The sequence below is a fragment of the Chelonia mydas genome, chromosome 11, assembly GCF_015237465.2.
Source record: "Chelonia mydas isolate rCheMyd1 chromosome 11, rCheMyd1.pri.v2, whole genome shotgun sequence".
Classification (NCBI taxonomy): domain Eukaryota; kingdom Metazoa; phylum Chordata; order Testudines; family Cheloniidae; genus Chelonia; species Chelonia mydas.
Window position 1 is genome coordinate 16,191,797 of NC_051251.2, and position 17,236 is coordinate 16,209,032.

The window sequence follows — 17,236 nt, forward strand, 5'->3', positions numbered from 1 at the left end:
TTGCCACTTAGGTAATTATCTAGTAACTAGTGGAAATGAGTTGGCTCATTCTTCTTAGTGGGCTCTATCACAGATAGGCTGGGTATCTGACCCTACCAGGGGACAGATACCCTGTAACACAAAGAAACTGCGTCTTATGGAATAATGAGGTATCATGGTCTAGAGATTAGAGACCTTGTCAGCATCTCCCCCAACTGACTTTGAACCTTCTCCAGTGTTGTTTCGTAAATGTGAAACAATCTCCTGGAAAAGGAAACCCACTTCTGTGATATCTACAATGGCTACCACAGTGGATAGGATTGAAGATAGGGGTATAGTTGATGTGAGTATTTTAAAAAGACAAAGAAGCATGACAACAGATTTTCAAAGAAGAGCTCAGCTCCCATTTAGATAATTAAAGGAGGTAACCAGCTTTTCAAGAGTGAGCAGCTTCCATAGATAACAGTAGCAGCTACTGAGTACTTTTGGAAATCTTGCCAATTCACTTAAGTGCCTAAATGGCAGCTGAGCACTTTTGAAAATTTTGTCTATCAATTGTATGTATTTGGATGGTATCTTTCTCTCTCCTCTTCTGCCCATTGACTGTCTTCTAATATTAAAAGCTCTTTGAGATACAGACAATGCTTATGCATATTGTCCAAATACAAATAAAGCCTGAAACACCTGGGTTCTCTTCCTGGTCCTGTACTGACTTGCTGGACAAGTCATATGGGCCCCGACCCTGCCAGCAGTTCTACATGAACAGATGTCTACAATTGTGTAGGACAACTTGCAGGATGAGGGGCTTCATCTCTTTCCTTGCCCACAGAATGAAGTTCATGCTTGCACACTTCTGTATAAGTGTTTTGTTTGTTTTAACTAATTAATGTTAAAAAACACTTAACTCCAGAAGTGAGGTGTTATTCAAGTTGAGAGTACAGTATAACTATGATCATATATAAGTCAACTATCCTACCCATTAAAACCTAAAGCATGTAGTTCAGCGAGCTTTATACTTGTATTCAGAAAACAATGTGCTCAGATTCAATCTTCCAAGAAATTAAAAACAAACAAAAAAGAAGCAGCAGCCATTTGTTCAGTAACTAAGGCCAGTTCAATCTGTGAGATGTTCAATGGCCAGTGGTACAAAGAGAAACAAGCTAAGAGGGAAAGTCAGGTACCTGCCTTACTGTTGAATCTCGTTAAGTATGTCAAGCTGAGTCAAGTTTTCAGCAGTGATGCAAAGAAAGGGGGTTTAGAAAGCATCACCTTGTGTATCAGTATGCAGAGGATGGTGGAAAAAGAGGGTTAAAAATACAAAATAGGGGGCTTGGTCATTGCTAAAGTGGGAGGAGTAAAAGAAAGAAAAGGTAAAGCAGAACCATTCTACTGTGGATAAACTTGGAAAAAAGCAGCCTAAACTGAGGTTAGCATTAGAGCAAGGCAAGCATCCCATGCTGACAGCACAGACGAAACAATGAAATGATAGGAGAGAAGCAGGAGCAGGCATTTGCAGCAAATGCAACTCCATATGAACATGGTGATGAAGTTAGCATGCAAAAATACAAGGAGGGCCTGAGAATTGGCGCATGCAGAGAAATATTGCCACAAAAAAAGTGCCCAGGCAAACATGTGGGAGAGAACTATTAAAAAAATAACTCATCTCAAGTACAAAAGTTCTGATATATGGCAACCATCAGCATGTTTGTCCAGTCATGTCCAACACAAGTTAAATGTGAATGCAAAAGATTCCCTCAGAACCCATATCTGAGGGTTTTGATTTTACTTACAACTTTGTTTGCTAGATAATTTCTATTGGGCATATCTTGAGATCTTAAAACAAACTGCAGTGATTACATAATTATGATGTTCAACCATCTTAGCATCAAGTGGGAAGAGAGGGAGACAACTCACAGTAGACAGAGAGCTCCAGAATGGGTATCACTGTGATCTTCAACCTGGACTAAAATTTAGGAATAAGAATTTTAAATTTCCCTTCACTGCACAGCACATTTTGGTAGATTAAGACAAAGTTATGATGAACTACAGAAGCTATTCACTGAGGAGAAAATTCAAGATGCTTTTCACCTCTGTTCTTTTTTTCTCATGCTACCCCTATGACAAAAGTTGTTTGTTTTCTATATTGTATACTATGTCCTGTGTAAAGAGTTTATAGTGGGGTTTTAATGAAAAAAAGCTGTACTATAGTATTCTTCAGTATACTGAGATTATGAAACTGGCCATTGCATACCAGAATCACATTTGTTGCAATAATTAGAAACCAGACGGCTACCAAAATTTCTGCAATGGAATAGGCTAATTCAGACTCTAAAAATAAAACTAAGGTAAAAAAACAAGTGTTCTCAAATGCGTTTTTGAAAAATGTGTTAACGTTTGCAACAGTAAATTACTGAAAGGCATTACTTGCTTCATTCATTAACAGAAGTCTCAATTTCAAAAGGCAGCTTTAAGGCAAATCTAGTAAGATGCCCATATATACAGTACAGTAATTACTTTCATTTCACACTGGAAAATGGAAATAATGTCAGTGGATTCATGATCTCAGAGCTTTTTGATATAATTATAAAGTCATTTAAAAGAATCCCCACCATTTAGTTACTGAACATTCCCAACTAGAAATCTTGAACAAGAAGTTACCAGATACCTGTCTTACTCTTCACTCAGCTTGACATACACAGCAAAATTCAAGCTACCAGCTGTAAAAAAGCAGTTCAGTGCGTACTACTACAACAAGCATGCCAATAGCATGAAAAAAGTTGGAAAAATGAAATATTGACTCTAATGTGATTAAAGTTTTAACTTAGTTAAGCTGAGGCACACAAAATATATTATATTCCTTCATGAATGTGTTGTGCATTAAATCTCTTCTTGATTTATGATATTAGAAACTTTCTAAGTCACGCTTTTTAATGCACACACTCCGTCACAGCTGAATCACTCACTAATGTACTATATTCCCTGATGAGCTGGCCAATTTACTATCCGTGCTGCTGCCAGAGTCTGAACACAATGAGGGCCCCTTCATTGACATTCTAGCTTAATATCGAATAACAATTAGATTTTTTCCCTCAGTATTGTATCTTGCTATTGTCATTCCAACAACAGATGCTTTTCTTATAAACCAGTGAATTTACACAAATTTAAATGTCAGGCAGACCAAGTGAATGCACAGTCCATGAACCCGCGCTAGGGAAAATGTGCTCACATCTGTCGCATTATAAAATATTGTATTTCCATTTCATGTCAATTCAATTCTTAGCATAGTGTCAAGCAATTTTTCAATTTACAAACCAAGTAGCATCTTTGAAAAAAGTTGGATGATTTTTTTTCCCCTTGCTGTCTAGGAAAATAGACCGTTCATTAGTATTTTTTTGTTATGGCATCACATTCAATTCCAGCAGAATTCAGCCCTCACAAATACATTGTTTAACCAAATAGCAAAACAGCACAAGGAGTCACAATACAAAGGTTACTGATGCAGAAATCTCATAGGCAGGCTTTCTACTGGATGCCAGTGCTTAACTCTCGGCATCATGTGTATGAATAACTAGGTTAACATGGTTTTACACAACTCATAACTGAATGAATGGGATTTCACAGGCTCTAAGGGTCTGATCTTACAAGAGGTTATGGATCACATTTTAAAAAAGGTATTTGAGTATCTAAAAATGCAGACAGGTACCTAGTAGTATTTTTCAAAAGGGCCTAGGCACTATGGGAATTATGAACGTATTGTGACAGACTAACAATATCCTGAACAAGCCTAATGGAATTAAGATAATCTTTATTAAATTAACTTAAACCTTACTGAATTAGGGTTAATACCTTTGGGATATATTGTATTAAAAATGCAATTGTGTGTATATTATTGTGACATCATATGTACCTTCTGTAGTACGGCAGGGTGATGCTAGTGTACTTCCTCCATTATTAGCCATTAAAGACACACTCTGGGAGAGGTGTGAATATACTAGTTCAAACTGGTTTCTCCAGGAACCAACAGACAAAGAAAGTTTTTGGATAGTCTGGTTTTAAACCGGCTCAGAGCCTTCTTCCTGATCCAACAAATGGACAGGATTCCTCGTCCACAGAGGGCCCCAATCCTTTGTGAAGGGTTGGAAGGACTGGGCCTACTGAGGCCTCATAAGATTAGATGCTTGTTCTGAGCTGAAGCTGTAATGAACCTGTAACCACAAGGAATCCCCTTGGTTTGGGGCTAAAGGACCTTTCCTGCCAGAATCCACATTAGGGAGAACTGTAAGTTTATTAGCATGTGTACATGCTCTTTTGTTGATTAATATATTTTCTCTGTAATGCTTTTTACCTTAAGAATAAAGTAGGTATAGGAAGTGCTGTGTAATAACTTATAAGTGTATCAATTGCATCTGTTAACTGTCGCTGAAGAGGAAGCAAGCAGACGTCTTTGGGCAACCTGTCTATGCTGGGAATAACAGTAAAGGCAGGCAAGTGTGCAGCCTGGAAATACCCCAGTCAGAAAGGAGGCATGGATCTCCACCCAGAAAGGCAAAGGTGGGAAGCTGGAAGCCTGAGAATGGGTGCCTTTCTTGGACCACTGAGGGATAATATAGTTGTGGTTGTGCTGAAATGGGACACCTGTGTTCTTTTAAAAATTCCTCTAGGCACCTATCTGTATCTTTATTCACCAAAATACCTTAAATCTGGCCCATAGACTTCAGAATTCATAGTAAAGTCAGAGAGAAGTTTAGGTGGCAGGATAAAAAGGCAACTGATTTTTAAAGCAGCTGACTAGCTACAGCTTTCAGTGAAATTAACAAGTATGGGTGCTCAACACTACTGGACATGTGATTTTCTATGTATATGCTTTTATAGCAAGTGATACACAAAAACTTTGGGGATCTTGAGGAATTCCAAGACAGTGGCCCAAAATAGTATGGAGTTGGGTTCCATTGTTCCTGACAGGTGTGTAGATCCATTCACAGCTATGGATCTACCTGGATTTCAAAGTGATGGCTGTGTATTTAGAAAGTATACCATGTCTACAGACTGAAGATACCGGTTTCCTTCAAAGTTATGCTATTTATTCCAGGCCTTGAGATCTTTTCTAACTTGTTCAATATTTTAAACTAGCATTTTATTGTTAGGTTTCTTGGCAGCATCCCACATAAGTTTCAAGTCTAATCAGAATGTGAATGAGAAAGTTAATTAGTTGGTGACAGTAGGGATTGGTAGCTTTTAGCTGCCACTTTGTATTAGGTCTCTTTTTGGGGAGTGGGTGGAAAGAGAGGGCTGTGTGTGTGTGTGTGAAGTGATTGACAGCACACTTCAGAAATATGTAGGACTGTTTGTTTTTGTTTTTTAAATCTCACATTGTGAAATTATTTTTTATATCACACTTTTGGAAGAAACACTAAATTTTATTTACATTGCACAAGTGCATTGCATTGATGTAAATGAATTTTTTCCCTGACTTTTGGTCTACTAAATCACATCAGAAATCCCAAGCCTACTGCTAACTAATTATAAAGCAGAATACGTAATAAGGTTCTTGTTGGCCTCTGTCAGTTTGGGTGTGAAACTGGAACTGGATGACAGGGGACAGATCACTTGATAATTGCCCTGTTCTGTTCATTCCTTCTGAAGCATCTGGCACTGGCTGCTGTTGGAGGACAGGATACCGGGCTACATGGACCATTCATCTAACCTAGTATGGTCATTCTTATGTAAATCACTAATGCCCAATCACAAGCCCATGGAAATATTCTGTGTCTCACGGTTGCTGAGCAAAAATTAGGGAAAGAGAAAAGGGAGAAAAGAAATGAGTATAAAGGAAAAAGTGGAATAGGACAGAGGGAAGGGAAAGAATGGTGAGACAGGCCATTTAAGAATGGACACAGAAAGATAGGGAAACAAGGCAGAGAAAAAATAGTGAGGAAGGAAATCATCACAGAGAAATAAGAGAGAGAAGGATCAGAAAGGAGAGAAAAAAGCTTAAAAAGGGGGAAGGAGAATGAAAAATGCAGTGTTCATTTTAGTTAAAACATTAAAACATTTTATGCATTCATATATAGTTAATTTATTCTAACTGCATTATGTAGAGAATACAAAGTGATACACACATAGCATGAGCTTGATCTCATTTACACCAGTGCAAACCAGGAGGGAATTCTCTGGAGTAAATGGAATTAATGCAGTGTAAAGCTAGTGTGAGGGAAAGCCCAGTGCATGTATATTTATGGAAATGTATATGCAAATTATTTGCAGCCCTTGGGACATATGATCAATCTGGTTCTCGGTGCAGACTATTCAATAACACAATGAACACAATCTGAAGAACAGGTATGAAAGAGAGAAAACTAGAAGAAACATGGTAAGCCATGTAATAAAAGTTTAACACCATATGTGTAACAAACGATACATTTATATGCAGCTATATATATTATACACACACACACGGTACATAAGGGCTTGATTCTGATTTTGTTTATACAGTATAAATCAGAAGTAACTCCACTGAATTTAATGCGGTTACACAGATGTGAAAAGAAAAGGAGTACTTGTGGCACCTTAGAGATTAACAAATTTCTAAGGTGCCACAAGTATTCCTTTTCTTTTTGTGAATACAGACTAACACAGCTGCTACTCTGAAACCTGACAGATGTGAAAGTGCTTTTAGATCAGAATCAAGCCACATGTTGGCATATCATTTGAACTGAATGGCTATGGGCTTAGATGAATATCACTCGATTATTTTTATAGGATTTAAAAATGGAGGCAACAGCTTTGGGAATAAGAATTTTGTGATGCAAGAAATGTAATTAGTGACTGTGAAGTGTTTTTTATGGGGAAATTACAGCTTTTAATCATTTTAAGAGACCAGATGACTAGAATATCTGGACAAGATGAAATCAACATGGATAAAGTGTTAAATACAAGTCAACATGAAGTACAACATGTTATCATAATGGCTTTCCTGTCACTGTTCTTCACTTTATCATTTAATGTTCTATCATCAAGCCTTGACATTTTAATTTCTTTTCTATCTAATTGATATTCCTTAGACATAAGGTAGAACCAAGTTTTAGATCTTGGTATAGGATTTGTTGCTCTACTACTTTGCTGCACAAATGTAAACATGCAGAAATCTCATTAAAATGTCACTGTTTCAGAGATGTCTGTGGTGCAAATGCTGTTATTTAGATGAAAATTGATTGTCACAATACTAACAGCTCTTGTTCTGCAAAATTTCATTTCCGTCCAGCCTCTTTTAGAAGTCTACAGCTGTCAAACCTTGTATCTTTCTCTCTGATCCCTTGAGCAGATGCACTCTGTTTGCTCTTATAATATAACATGTGTCTGTCCTTTAGCTGATTAGTGTATCAAAAAAGAACATAAGATATTCAGTGTTTCCAAAGGTTTACACATCAAAGAGAACTTTAAAATCCATTTTACAAAGCTGCTTATTTGTTAAAAACTTCAAAACTATGGGGAAAGGGGGCGCAGGAGAAAGGCTGTCAATGCCATGGATCTTGCAGGATTAATGTATGCCAAGTATTTTTGATCTATATTTCATTTAATGAAGCTCTTCGTAGTGCAGGCATGTGAATCTTCACTAGCTGTGCCTTCGCCAATCAGTTACATGGAGTCTAATTCAAAACTGATTGTTTAATGTGGACAAAATTCCAAAAACATATTTATATGAAAACAAAACTAATAGCTAATATCTGACATAACCCTTGAAAATTCTGTACCTGTGCAATAGCTTAAGGAAAGTGCAATGCAATTGAATAAGAATGACCCTTTCCTGCATAGATCAGCTTTTTCTTAACACGGCTGCTACTCTGAAACCTGTCATCATGGTGGTTGTCACAATCCCTGCATAAATTGGCACCTTCTGATACACTCAGGGAAAAGGGTAACCCTTTAAAGTCACAGACCTGTCTCATCACTTCTCTTTGAGGTGAGACTGTGTGTGACCCAACCACTCTCCAACTGGGTCTCCAGGTTACACCTCCCTTGGTTGCCAACTAGGATACCTAGCAGGCCCAACAGACTTGTCACCTGCAAGAGAGTTTCCCTTCGGGAGCGTGGAAACAGTAATTGAATGCAGTGACACAGAAGCAACTCCTTCAAAACAAAAGCAGGATTTATTTGCCAAAAGGTTCATAGCACTCAGAGAAATGGATTTAAAGCCACATGACCTGTACGCATAGTGTCTTACCTATGCTTGGCATTCCCCTCAAGGCCCTAAGTAGACATGTCAACCTTAGTCCTGAAGAGACTACGGGGCAGCCAGTTACAGCCTGCTTACAGCAGACCCTGATGCTCTCAATCTGTGTCATCCTGCAGCAGCTGACAACTTTCCCCCTCACTCTCTGCAGGGCAGATCTTTTATCTGATCAGTGTCTTTTGATCTCCAGAATCTCAATCTTAGCAAAACAGCTATGTACCAGGGCTGGAGCTGAGAAGTCACCTCTTCGCAGCTAGTAGCCCGTCTGTTATGTTTGAGCATTTGTTGGGATGCTAGGCAATCCTGTTGGCTTTACTGTTTGGTTCCCTGTCATGGTCCCATTTGATACAACTCCATAACAAGTAACCCCTCAAACACACACACACATACACACACACTCACACTCATAAAAATAATACAGATATTTCCCAGATCTCTACAGTTGTGTGATATGGAGGGAAAACCTAGCGCTGCTATGATCATATCAAAGATTCCACTGTGAAACTCAGATTTTATAAACTACTCACTAAAACAATACTCTGGTCTGGATCTTGCTATAGTACATTTAAGAATTAAATAACATTGCTCAGACTGCTTAGATTCCAGAGTAGCTAATTTATACTCAATGGAGTTACTCTGGCATTAGAGAGTCAGATTGGCTCTTTGTTTTAGCTTATGTGAATAAGAGGCCTGATTCTGATCTCAATTATACTGGTTACAATCTGGAATAATTTCACTGAAGTCAAAAGAACGACGCTGCTGTGAAACCAGAACTAGGTCCACAGAAATAACGAAAGATTATTTTTAAATTAAAATGACATTTAAATCGCTTACAAAATGTATCTTCACTTATATAAACTCCTATCTTGGTTTGGAAGATTGACTTGAGTAATTAGCGCATTTAAAACATTATCCAGTCACCTGCAGCACTAAAAGAAAGCTGTTGAGGTTTTTTATTGTTTTTAAATAAGATGCTTACTATAGTATTCTAAATACGTATTGTAATGAAACATTGGTGCATAATGCCAAATTGCACTCCATTAGGTATAAGCTGTATTTGATTTATTTATGGTTGAAATATTGCACATAACAGTTACAATAGCTCCTCAACTCCATTCCAGCTTGTTAACTGCCAAAAACCTCCAAAGCAAGGGTCTTTCCCCCCCATTTTAAAACAAATAGTAAATGAAGAAATACTTATAAAATGTCCAAGTTAAAGCTAAACTTTGATCGCTAAATCAAATCTTTCAAATAGACTTTTCAGCACCTATACAATCACACACTTTTTGGATAATATTTAGGCATATCAGGATAATCTAGGATACATCTTAAGGTTTAAATACTGACAATCATATCATGCACCCCTCTGTAAGGGACAAAGGGAAAGAATGGAGAGTATCTTCAGAACCAGCACTTTTTACAGACTACAGGTAAAATTTTCAAAACCAGCTAAGTCAATTGGGAGCTTAAGTATCAATGAAAGTCAATAGGACTTAGACTTGAAGTCACTAAGATACTTATCAAAATTTTACCCTAACTTTGATTCATATCTTGCTGGGAAAGAAATGTCAGTGGACGTGCATATCTGCCAGTTATCTGCAGTTCAGAATGCGAATGTAGGAAATAAAAGAGAAAGGCTAGAAGAGAAGATGGAAAAATGTGCAAAATTTTTTGCTCAAAATTCTGTGCAAGCAAAATTTCAGGTGACTGAGGCACAATACCCATCAGTTACATTTCTTTTATGAACTTGTAGTGAATGCAAAACGGTGGGCAAGACAGAAAAAGAGAAGTGCATTATGCTGTTGTTGATCCCTTTCTCTCTCAATTTCCTTCCCCAAATGGACACTGTATATGCTCACGTACATGTAAAGAGTTGTCCAACACCTGGGCCACATGTCTCCTAGGTAGTATGTTTCACCCACACAGACCTCAAGCTAACAAGCCAGAACTGTAGCAAACTCAGTGCCATCATTTTTGCTAGCTTTGATGTAAGATAGAAGGATGTAATCCTGTCATACAAATGTCACATCAGAAGCAGGAAGCCTACCAAACAATCAGTGGGGTCAATGGATGATCAAGGTGCTAAAGGAACGCTCAAGGAAGACAAGGTTGTTGTGGTAAAGTTAAATGAATTCTTTGCATTAATCTGCACTGCAGAGGTTTTGAGGGAGGTTCCCAAACCTGAGCCTTTCTTTTTAGGTGACCCACCTGAAGAACCATCCCAGATTGAAGTGGCAATAGAGGAGGTTTTTGAACAAATGGATAAATTAAACAGAAGTAAATCAGGACCAGATGATATTCACTCAAGAGTTCTGAAGCAACTCAGATGAAATGGCAAAACTACTATGGTATGTATCTGATCACTTAAATCAGCCTCTCCACCAGAAGACAGGAGCAAAGCTAATGTAATGCTGATATTTAAACAAGGCTCAAGGGCGATCCTGGCAATTACAGGCCAGTAAGCCTAACTTCAGTACCAGACAAAGTGGTTCAAACTATAGTAAAGAACAAAATTATCCGACATATAGATTAACACAATATGTTGTAGAAGAGTCACCATAAGTTTTGAAAAGGAACATTATGCCTCACTAATCTATTAGAATTCTCTGAGGGTCAACAAGCATTTGGACAAGGGTGATCCAGTCAATATAGTGTCCTTCGACTTTCAGAAAGCCTTTGACAAGGTCCCTCAAGAAAGGCTCTTAAGCAAAGTAAGCAATAATGGGATAAGAGGGAAGGTCCTCTCAATGATCAGTAATTGGTTAAAGGATAGGAAACAATTTTTAGGAATACATGGTCAGTTTTCACAGTGGAGAGAGAGGTAAGTAGTGGGGTCGGTCAAGATTCTGTACTGGAATTGCTGCTGTTCAATAGATTCATAAATGATTTGGAAAAGAGGTTAAACATTAAGGTGGGAAAGACTTCAGATGACATAAAATTACTCACAACAGTTAAGTCCAAAGCTGACTGTCCAGAGTTACAAAGGGACCTTACAAAACTGGCGGACTGGGCAACAAATGGCAGATGAAATTCAATGTAGATAAATGCAAAGTAATGCACATTAGAAAACAATCTCAACTATATATTCAAATTGATGGGGTCTACATTAGCTGTAACTACTCAAGAAAGATCTTCAGGTCATCATGAATGACTCGCTGAAAACATCTGCTCAATGTGCAGCGGCAGTCAAAAAAAAGGTAACAATGTTAGGAAGCATTAGGAAAGGAATAGATAACAAGACAGAAAGTATCAGAATGCCACTGTATAAATCCATGGTATGCCCACACCTTGAATACTGTGTGCAGTTCTGATTGGCCCATCTCAAAAAAAGATATATTAGAATTGGAAAAGGCACAGAGAAAGGCAAGAAAAATTATAAGGGGCACTGACCAATGTCTCCTTGAGGAGAGATTAAAAGGACTGGGACAGTTCATCTTAGAAAAGAGATGACTAGGTAGGGATATGACAAAGGTCTACAAAATCATGAATGATGTGGAGAAAAAGTACTATCTACCCCTTCACATAACACAAAAACCAGGTCAAAAGTATAATTCGGTTCAAAAAAGAACTAGATAAGTTCATGGAGAATAGGTCCATGAATGGCTATTATCCAAAATGGTCAGGGACACAAACCCATGCCCTGGGGGTCCCTAAACCTCCTACTGCCCACTGCCCCACTGGACAACAGGAGATGGATTACTTGATAATTGCCCTGTTCTGTTCATTCCCTTCAAAGCATCTGGCCCTTACCACTGTCAGATGACAGGATATTGGGATAGATGTACCATTGGTCTGACCCAGTACGGCCATTCTTATGATTTACGCAAGACAGTTAAGACACTGAAAATGTTAGTGACAAGTAAGCAAGCACTGGGAGCAGCAGGATGAAAAGAACAGGTAAAGCCCAGACAAGAGAGCGTGCGAAAAATTGTACGTGGAAGAAAGCATCATCAGTAGCAAGAGCTGTGGATGAGTCACGTGGTTCCCTCCTACTTCCCACAGCAAACCCAAAGCATGACTGATTCTTCTGGCCTCTTACTGCACAAGGTCACTGGAGTGATTAGGATGTTTCATAAAAAAGTAAAATATATAATAATATGTTATAAACTGGGTGAAACAATATTATGGGCTGAATTAAAACCTCATTGAGACTGAGAGATGAACTCACCCTTCAATTAATGTAACTATAGGCACAAGATCACACCTAAGACAAAAGGAGTGTATGAACCTGCACAGGAGCTTTTGACTGAGTATTGTTTGAATATGTGTGTGGGAAGGCTAGAGAGACAAAAGACTGGGGCAAAAAAGCAAGAACAGAGAAAGGGACATAGAGGCAAAAAGCAACAAAGCCAGGCAGTAGCTTGTGAACTTTTGGATCTATTGTCTAAAGAGGCTTGGGACTGTCAGACAGGAAAGTGATCTTTTTTTTTCTTGGGTCTTCCTGCATTCAGAGAAGATGGACTTTGTACTTTCCTTGTAAATAAACAAGATTGCACCAAAGAAGGAAACAGAGTCCATCAATTTCTACATCCTACTGGAACATCTCCAAGGCCCTGAAATTTGATGAGCCACTCAGGTCAAAAAAGGCACCACCACCCATACACCCACTCAGACGGTAACAGACCGGCAGGCCCAGCCTAATCTTCAAACAAGTTTCCCCCCTACGATTATGAATGTGTAGCAGAAGGTTATTTAATATAATCTGTACACTCAGTCCTGTGCTACAATGAGCATATGCTCTGAATTGATCCTGGGGGACAGAGAGCTTATTTTTAAAAGGTACTGGTGCTAATGCTCTCCAATTGTCTCAAACTGAAATAATAGTCACCTTTGCCCCTTGTAATTGTTGCCCTGATTCTAAAATGAAACAAACCCATGCAAACCGTAGGGTTAACGTAGGCAAGCTACATGCAGAAGCCCAGAGTAAAATAGTCTCACAATGGTAAAATGGATATGAAATGAATTAGGTTTTTATAACTGTCTCAAAAGCATGCTATAAACCAGCTGCCTCATTGCAAAATACATACGAAAGCTATCCTTTGCGTTGCTGAAGTCCCAATTAAAGCTAACAAAGTCTTTAATATGAAAAAATCATCTGCATAGGATTAGCATTCCTTTGCAGAAAGTGTATTCGGAGACCTAAATAGACTGACCACATTCCCTTCCCTTTCTCCCCTCTTACCCATTTATATTCTGCTGCATCACAGCAGTGACCTCACAGATCAAAGGGCTAACAATTTTCACCAAAGCTGTAATTCAATTTTAAAATCAACTGCTAAGGAGTGCATAAGAGAGCTGTATTGTTCACCCTCCCTACCCCTTTTGGAAGAAAGTGTGACCTCTACAAATCTGTGATTCACACTGAACTGACAGGTGCTTAACAATTTTACTATTTAATCTGTTGTGTATGCTAGCTTGTCCCTATGCTTTCAGAGATGAGAGAAATTATACATGCATAATATGCATTCTGATTAACAAGTCATGAACAGCACAAGAAGGAACTTTGTGACCCTTTTGTTAACTTTTTGCAAGACTTCCTGTAATCAGCATCATAAACCTTTTGGCAGAGTTCATTGAATCTGCACTTTATAATAGGGTCTATAGTGGAGTGTACAATTTTTTCCACTGTTTTGGTTCTTATACAGGAAATATAATGGTGTTATTGGAGACTAGAGTCTATAATCAGAATGTAGAAAGGGATTATATGGGAATAATGGAGCTTTAGAGAATAGTGAGAAAAACAGATGGGCAAAAATCCAAAGCTGTTACAAAAGGGAAAAAAGTCAGTTCAAGATGTTGTACATAGTAAGTCATGCACAACTACAGACTTTTCCCAAGTAATGGTGGCCCCATCATACAGGATTCCAGTACCACAACAGAGAAGGAAACAGGAACATAAAGACGGAAATGATGGTCCCCAATGTGCAAAATGCCCAATGCGCTAGTCAGCCTGACACCAATTTGTGTCCTTACTACTGGGGAAAGTGAGATTTGACAGGAGTCCCCGTCCCCCCGCTTACAGCATGGATTGCACATCAAAGAGTAGCTTAAAAAAAAAAAAGCATCTTCCAATGGGTTCCACATTCATCGTTTGTAATTTTTCCATAGCATGTTCCCAGTTCACAACCAGCCCTAGTTCTCTGCAATTGGAATTTAGCCAATCACTTTGATGGGAAGTCAAATTATAATCCAGCTCCCTCTCGCATGATCAGTTATAGAGAATCTACCCATCTAATTTCGCTATCTACTATGAATCTATATTCTAGAATATTATAATGTCATGTTGGAAGGAACCTTGTAGGTTTTCTAGTCCAGCCCCCTGCACTGATACAGGACCAAATATACTAGGTGATTGTCTGATCCGTTTTTAAAAGCCTCCACCAGCATCTATAACTACATAGGAGTAAAAGGCATGGAAAGGTATTTTGGAGACTACAGACCGACTCTGAATTCACATGGGGACTGAATGTGGGATCTGCATAGGCAGAAGCCAAGCTCTCAGCAGCCAGCTCCTGTTTTTACCACTCACTGGCATTAATATGGTTCCAATGGAGCTGCAGCTGATGGTACCCCACACATCACAGACATCCCTGAAAAGGGAGAGCCCACCAAGAAGATGGCCCAGCAGAAAGATAACAGATGGAAGTTCCTGGCTATCCCTAGGCTACTCACTCCTTCATTGGCCTTCCAAAGTCCAATCCCTCATGGATTCCCAGAGCCCTGGGGCACCCCCACAGAATACAGCAAGAAGGCTGTAGCCCAAGAAAGCTTATGCTCTAATAAATTTGTTAGTCTCTACGGTACCACAAGTACTCCTGTTCTTTTTGCGGATATAGACTAACACGGCTGCTACTCTGAAACAAGAAGGCTGTGGATGCAGCAAAGCCTTCATCTGCACTGAAGGTCAGGTTCAAGCCTCACACAGCGGGGAGAGAAGGCAGTTTTCCCTCTCCATGCCCGTGCAGTCTTTGTCTTCTCACCTGACATTGGTAACACGGATGCCAACTGCCACAGTGGTTTTGGTGGGGACGCCTATACAGAGGGAATCGGAGCAAGAGCACCAGACTCCCTCCAGATAAACCACAATGTCCATCAGAGAGCAACAGCCTTTGGGGCCAGGTGATCTAGGGCTAGACTGTGTTCTCTATAACCTTGGTTTAACTCTATAGACCACATTGAGTTACTTCCTATTTACAATGATGTGAAATCAGAATCAGGTATGTAGGGATGAAGAGCCCATTACACATTCCCCAAGCTCTCTATTTACCCTCCCCCTTTAAAATTTCTTAAGTGCAAATGATAGTGAATTAGTAAAGAAGCAAATAATGCTGAGGTGACAGATGTTCTAGATAAGGAAAATAAATTAGTTATAGGATGAGAAGAAAACCTGCAGCAATTAGCAGACAGATTACTTGTAGAGACAGGGCAAAAACTGCATCACACTGTCATACTGAAAATAAGCAAGTAATCAGATCCTCCGCATTTTAAGGCGGATACTCTCTACATAATTTGAGGAATAACAGAGGCGGTAGAGGTCAACATTACAATTGGTTAAGAAACAGAAGGAAGCCGCTATAGTTAAAACCCATTGAACATCTCCTGGGGGAAGTTATACAGGAAAAATCTGTCCTAAGTGACCAACTGAGGGACCGGAAAAAATTGGTTACTTAGCAGAAATTGACCAGATTTTTCCCTTAGTTCGGCCAATATAAATCCAGAATAACTCAGAGTCTACTTGGTTTACGCTATTGTAAATGACAGCAGAATTTGACCCGTGTGCTTTAGCTACAGGTCAAACAAAACTGAATTGGAAACTTCACAGACGTTTTGTTTTAAGTGGTCTCTTAAGGCACGAGTTGCTTGTCGTAGGTGATTATTTGGGCAATTTTATTGTAGCAACAGCAGTCACACAGATACATATGCATACTGCAGGCTCAGGCAAATTGTGTAGATAGAAAGAGAGACAAGGTGGGTGAGGTAATATCTTTCATTGGACCAACTTCTGTTGGTGAGAGACACCAGCTTTCAAGCATACACTGAGCTCAGCACTGCAAAGAAGAAAAAAATAATTTAAATATTTAAGATGCACAAGTCAGTCATGTAGCAAGATTTTTCACCATACAATAGAAGAGAATCACAAGGAACTAACTAAATTGTATTAGTATTCTTCTGCACACAAAAGGGTAATTTAGGGGAGACTTGAAGAATTAATCACCAAACATAGTGGTGCATATTAACTACAGAAAGTGTTACTATGTTACATCTAGATACAGCTGAACTAGTCTGGATAAAACAAGAATTGACCCAGGCATTGTTATTTGCAAAGGAAGGGGTTTACTGGTTAAACCAGCTTTGCAAAATACTACTTGTGCATTCACCCAATGCATGTAATTTGCATTTATTTTAACAGGAGAATATTATTTATTTACTCATTTCATTCTACCATCAGTGGGGTAAAGGTGGATGAGAGGATTCTATGCTTGGGCTATGATATTTCATAGCCCAATATTTCTATGATATTTTCAGGATGATATTCACAAGGTTGGTTTAAAACAACATGTACCATTGAAGCATGGTGTATAATACTACCTTGAACATTCCCCTGTCCCGATAGAGAAAATGAGCTCTATTATTCTCCCCCTTCCCCATTTCTTTTCTTATTGCTCTATTGTGCTTACATAAAACTTGACAGACCACTGAAGTTCTGAGACCTGGCCTACCAACTTTATCATTTCCTTGTGGTCCCACATTTACGGTCTCTTGTTTTATCCTTTGTGGAAGTCCTAGCATCAACAGAATGAACTCTCTTCTCCACTCTATCCATCTAAATTACCTATATGGCCCTCATCAACATAGCATCAGAGTGTATCACAATATTTAATGTATTCATCCTTGTGACGATGTGAAGCAGCAGGGAGGGGGGAGTGTTGACCTGGGAATGTGCCCTGGGGACGGGAGACCTGAGAGCCTGTCACCTGAGCCAGGAGGGGGAGGGGGAGGTAACACCTCTGCCCAGGAATGTGGACG